The sequence below is a fragment of the Sturnira hondurensis genome, unplaced genomic scaffold, assembly GCF_014824575.4.
Source record: "Sturnira hondurensis isolate 20B ecotype Veracruz unplaced genomic scaffold, ASM1482457v3 Scaffold0015509, whole genome shotgun sequence".
Lineage (NCBI taxonomy): Eukaryota > Metazoa > Chordata > Mammalia > Chiroptera > Phyllostomidae > Sturnira > Sturnira hondurensis.
In genome coordinates, this window is record NW_028088140.1 from 259,069 (window position 1) to 265,908 (window position 6,840).

A 6,840-nucleotide genomic window follows, 5' to 3' on the forward strand; every position below is an offset into this window, starting at 1 on the left:
GAAAACAAACAAATATGGTGTACAGAGGGATGGGCAAACAAAGGGAAGGAACTGGTTGTCATCAGAACCTAGGATCCTGGAAGAGAGGATCCACAGAGCTGGGAAGCAGGACATTGAGGAGGGGGTTGCCTTTCTCTTGCTGTGACCTCTGAGGGAACACAGTGAGGCTGGCGCTAAGAGTATCAGAGGATTAATGATAATAATAATAATATGAAAGCAAAAAGTGAACCACTGACAAGGTGAAAAGTTACACATGGCTTTGCAGTTTTCCTGTAACTAGAACCTTTATGGATAGAAAATAGCAGGGAGCTCACTGGAAAAGGAAACAGTTTGCAGAGAGGCAGCACCATCATCATAAAGCAGAGCATAAAGGGAGAGTTGGGTCTTACAGACAAATAGCTTAGTAACTTACCCTTTTTTCAATTGAACAAGGTAATGTATACGTAGCTGATTTTCTAAAATTCTATGAATAAAAATTATTTCCGTTTTCTAAATGTTTTACAGATTTAAAATAGCCATGGTCCTGAAAATAACCTAAATATAGAAAAACAATTTGCTGCTACTCTTTAAAAGTAGTCAGATTTCAATATTCTCCTGAGATGGAAATATTGAGTGGAGCTCAATATTTCAAAAGTAGAGTGGAGCTCACTCAGGCCTGGTTTTCTTATGCATTGTGTATCTTCCATCACTTATTCACCTCTCTGATTGAAAGTTTTTTTACATGTAAAATGTGGTTTAAATGTGGCTTCCAAGTTTTTCAGAAGTAGTATGTAAATCAAATTTAAAATGGATATTAAGAAGTTCTATAATAAATATTCTTAAAAACCATACAAATATTTGAACATATTATGGTATTTGACTTTCATTCTATTCTGTCCCTGGTGAAAAGGTCATAAATCCCAGGCCAGAGTTGGTGATAGATGCCTGCGGGGTCTACTGCAGATGGGAAGACCCTGAGGGGTGATCTGCAACCACAAAACCTGGCTGGGAATGAATAACACCTGTGAAAGTACAAGTGCACTGATTCCCCTGATTTTAGAGGAAAAAAAGACGGTAGGCAATGTGAAGGTGCTGAGTAGACAGGGAACAACTAACATCACTTTTACTGCTAAAGATAAGTAGAATTTGAAAACTGCTTTTTGTGGTTGTAGTCAGAAAAACTTCACAGTGTAGAAGAGACTTAACTCAGAAAGAATGCATAGCACTGTCAGCTCGCTTCTGGTGACCAAGTTGGAGAAAAGAAAATGGCATCCAGAAAGCTGGGCCTTAATAAAAAGCTTCATAACACACAGCAAAAACATTATGAAGAAATTAAGTTACCCCGAGGAACAACGTGATAGATAACTTTATAGGTCTAGTCTCAGTCACCTTTTCCACAGACCTTTTCATTACTGAACTTATAAAGTGATTTTTTACACTAGCTTGTCATTTGATCAAAATTGAGAAGACAGTGAAGGAAATAATTTGGATAATTAATGAACCATGGAAAATTCATCCTTCTAGTTTTTTTGTTAAAAGATATCATAGGGAAATTTTCCTCATTCAAACTAAATAAATTATATTAAAATTCTAAGCAAAAATCAAAAATCAAACAATGACAAACATTCATTTTAAGTGAATGAAAATGGCTACATTCACTACAAAAATATAAGACATAAAATTAAAAGTAGTTTAGTTATCAAGATTCAGTAACATCATTATTTTGCAAAACATGTAAGTAGAAAATTAAAACTCAGTTAGTTAGAGAGTCATTCCAATACATCAAAGTTGTGAGTTCTATCACCAGTCAGAACACATATGAGAATCAACCCACGAATGTACAAATGGATAGAATGACAAATTAATGTTTCTCTCTCTCTCCCCACCCCCAAATAAATAAATAAAAACATTTATAAAGAAAAATTAAAATTGTAAATATTAAATCGGTAAAGATTTTTTTAAATTTTTGGTCAAGGTGAAGTAACAAGTAATGAAATTATCTTCTCACTGGTAACAATTAGCTAAAAGACTGAGAAAAACCTATAAAGTAGTGATTTTCACACTACTTTAGTAATGAAGGATAGTAAAACATGAGAAATGTAAAACAATGAGATGAGCCCTGTGTTTGGCCCAGCTCACTGACTTGAGAGAGTTTCAGGATTCATATAGCTTCACTGGAAAATTCTGCAAAACATTTAAAGAAGGGTAATACTGATTTTCATAATTTTCTTCAAAAATTGAAAGAGAATAGAATACTTCATTCATTCTATAAAGTCAGCATTGCTCTGATATCAAAAGCAAACACAATGCCAAGTTTTAAAAAAAGCAACTACAAAACACTGTCTCTTATGAATATAGATGCAAAAATTCTAAAAGTAATTACAGCAAATACTGTAGAAATAAGCAGTATATAAGAAAGGATAAAACAGCCCTGACCTGTGTTTCTCAGTTGGTTGGACATCACCCCTCAAAGGAAGAGGTTGTCAGTTTGATTCTCGGTCAGGGCATATGCCTAGGTTGTGGTTCCGTCCTCAGTGGTGGCACATAGTAGAGGCAACCAATTGATGTTTCTGTCTCATATTAATGTTTCTCTCACTCCCTTTCTTACTCCCTGCCCTCTCTCTACAAATAAATAAATATACATTTTTAATTAAAAAATATAAAACACTATGACTACTTTGGACTTACCTCAGTGATGTAAGATTGTTTTTAAGTTAGAAAATTATGGTAATGTCATTCACCACATTAACAACTTGATAAAGAAACACCATATTGTTATCTCAATAGATACAGAAAAAGCACTTGGGATACAGAAAAAAGGCATTTGGAAAACACTACATCTTTTCCTGAAAGAGAGAAAAAATTATGAAATTAAGAATAGAATGGAAATTTCTCAGCTTGATAAAGAGGTATCAACAATAGAGGAAATCTATAGCTAACATCAATTAATGATGAAACACTGTATTTTTCTTTTTATAAGATCAAGAACAAGACAAGATGCTTGCTTTTACAACTTCTACTTAAAAACATACCGGCAGATCTACACAGTTCAGCAAGGCAAGAACAAGAAATTAATGTATTCAGATTGAAAAGGAAGAAGTAAAACTGTTTGTTTATTGTTCAGATGACCTGATCATCTGTGTAGAAATTATAGGGGGATACATAATAACACTACTAGAACCAATTAGGTATGGTCAGTAAGGTTACAGGATGCAAGTTAAATATATAAAACCGGTTATATTAAATCAATTCTATACACTGACAGCAATCAAAAATAAAAATTAAAAAGTATGACGTAAGTAACATGAATTAATATAAAATGATTAGTAATATATCTAACATAAGATTTTAAAGATCTATATGCTAAAATTAGGGGGGAAACTGATAATCTAAGTAAAAAAGAACTAAATAAATGAGATATTTAATTTCTTGTGTAGAAAAAATTTCAACGTTGTTAAAGTATTGATTCTTTCCAATTGATTTGTAAATTTAACACATTCTCAATTAAAGTTTCAGCAGTATTTTAGCAGAAATTGGTAAACTGTTTTTCAAATTTATATGCAAATGCAAAGAACCAAGAACAAGCAAGACAACTCTGACAAAAAAGAACAAAGGTTGCTGATCTAATACTACCTGATTTTAATGTACCATAAAGCTACACTTATTAAGACAGTGTGGTACTGGCATAAACACAGAGAAAGAGAACAATGGAAAAAATTAAAGTATCCAGAAGTAGAGCCACATATATACAAGCAACTGAAGTCTTACAAAAGTACAGAAGTAATTTAGTGAAGAAGTAATAGTCTTTTTAACAAATGATAAAGTAAGAAAAAGATATATATGTTCAAAAAAGAAAAAATTAGAATTTTTAAAAAGCTAACTCAAAGTGAAACTAAACTAAAACTGTAAAACTACTAGAAGAAAATATAAGAGAAATATTTTTGTAAACTTGAGTTTGGCAAAGATTTCTTAGATAAAATAAATCAGTACCGGCCCTGGCTGGTGTAGCTCAGTGGATTCAGAGAGGGCCTGGGAACCACAGGACTGCAGTTCAATTCCCAGTCAGGGCACATGCCTGGGTTGCAGGCCAGTTTCCAGCAGGGGACTCATGAGAGGCAACCATACATTGATATTTCTCTCCTTCTCTCCTTCCCTTCCTCTCTAAAGATAAATAAATAAAGTCTTTTAAAAAAGTACAAAAGAAAAATTATACTTCATCAAAATTAAAAATGGCTACTTTTCAAAAATACTGTTAAATGATTAAAGAAATTAGCTTCAGATTTGGTAAAAATAATAGTTGTAAAATGTATCTGACAAAGCATTTGTACCCATATACAGGATTCAGCAGAAGTAACACCTACTTGAGTGTGATTGGTAGGGTAATAATATGAATGTAATAATTTGTAGTTTAAATTGGAACATTTCATTTAAAATTTTATATGGTGTGCTTGAGGCAATTGGTTATATTACAGAATTACATGCTTATGATTTTTAATAAAATATTTTATAACAAAAAGGAGCTCTATTTGTGCCAGAACTTGTATAAAGAACTCTCATATTAAAAAGAAGAAGAAGAAGGAAAAAAACTAACAAATTGTACAAAAGATTTGATCAGACTACTTTACCAGAAAAGATATGTCAATGGCAAATAAGCATATGAGAAGATACTTAACAACATTTAGAGTCATTATTAATCTTATATTACTGAGTGAGATAATATGGCTGGATTATCAAGGATATCATTAAACACAGCCAATTCAATGGAAAGCAAAGCTTAGAACCAGAGGTAACTGGTAATTCCCCAAAATCATGGGAAGAACTACGGATTTTCAGATGGTAAAGAAAATGGGATTTGAACCAATCTTATGCAATTTTCTTCTATAACTTCAAGTTAAGGGAATTCATCTTTGAACAAGATTACATCTATATAAGCATAGAAAAAGTATAGAAGAATGATTAACTATAATTAGATCCATAGGATCTAATAATTATAATTGGTTTGTATCATGTTAATTGTACTCTTTATATTTCATACTGATTATAATAAAACTACATAATTTGTATAATTTAAAATACATATATTTACTATCCCTAACTATATAAATATACTCCAAATAACAACAATAAAAACTACACGAATCATCAACATTTTTGAGACTAAAGTTGGTGATTCTATAATCTTAAAATATATATGAACACACATAAAAACCAAGAGCAATTTTAACTTCTACCTTGTTATAAGACACAAAGAGAGTAGTACTATCCAAACAATTCCACTAATTACCTTGCATTTTATTAACAATAAGAGCTTTTGAGATTGATAGAATGCCAAAGCAAAGGTGAAGGGCATAATCAGTCTCAGTAGGCACTTATCAAGAGTACAATGCAAAGCAATTAAGATTACTGTTTAAATCAGTATAGTTAATCTCCTTGGAATAAAAGGACACACGGGGAATGTGAAGGCCACACACCATCTCTGTGTTCTTAAAACAAGTCAGAAGTAGTAGACATAGAAAGGCTGAATGATGAATGGGCAATTGGCTAGTATTGATGAAAGACTGAATAAGAAAATATTAGGACTATTTTAAAAATCAAAATGTGCAGGAATTTTAAATGTGTGATTTTTTTGTAACACAAAGAAAAGAACACAATGATTTACACAGCTTGATGTGTGAATCATTGATTAATTTCATATATTTAAAAGACTTCACCAAGACAAAGTGTGTATCTTGATTATCAGTCAATGATAAAACGGCATCAACTCAAGCCTGCAGACTCCTGGCTTAGCCAGGAGTGGATTAGCCAAAATTTCCTTGATAAAACAATATTCTAATTCAGTAACAAAATATGAGTAGACAAAACCAGCTTCATGTGTATGTGATGTATGTGTTGAGGGCAAGGGTAACTAGCCAGAACATAGCTGTAAGGAAGCAAAAGGTGTTTTACTAACTAACGCAAAGAGGCTCCGGGACACGCCCGAAGAGCAGGGTGTGTTCCAGGATGTGGTTTAAGAGCAAGGGTTAGTCAGGCAGATAGCCATCTGGACAGTCACTAGGGAGGGAAATTTTGCCCCTGTGCAGGAGCTCAACTGACCAATCAAGTAAAGGAGCACGAGCCAGTGCACGAGTTAACTCACCAATAATCAGTAACTCTATTGTGCCCCTGAGCCAACCGCTAACCGCCACATCTGCTTCTGTATCCAGCTTGCTTGCGCGCCTCCATAAAACCTTAAGCCTGTAAGCGTTTGGCGCGACTCTCATTTGCAGCCCTTGCGGGCACCGTGTCTCCAGACACTTTGGAGAGTTCGCCCCGGCCCAGGTTAAACTTGGCCAATAAAGTAACATCTTTGGAACCCCGAAAGTCTCCGACATTTGTTCTCGAGGTTGGTGAATGCAACAGTGTGCAGTTATGTAGTACCCTAAATTTAGCAGGGCTTGCACCTGGTTAATTCTCTGCCGTAGCTTTTTTCAAATTATTAATATTTTTTGCACAAGTCCCACACTTTTATTTTGCACTGGACCCTAAAAATCACGTAGCCTATATTAACTAAAGCTGAAGAGGTGAGGAAGAAAGAGGTTTGGGGAAGAAAAGAAAATATGCAAAGATAATAATGTGCTTTGTCATATAGCTTCATAAAAAATAACTCTATTCCTGGAAATCAAATGGGAAAACTGGAAAAACCAGTGTAATGGAGAAAATGACCAAATCATTAAGTGCCTTTTAGGTAGAGTTATGGATTTATTTTTTTTTTTAATCCAAGTCTTATAGGAAGCAGATGCCAAGACAGAGAAATGCTAGAGGTTTATTAGAGAAAATGCCTGTAAAAATATACAGTCGCCAGGAAAAGACTTCGGACTATTA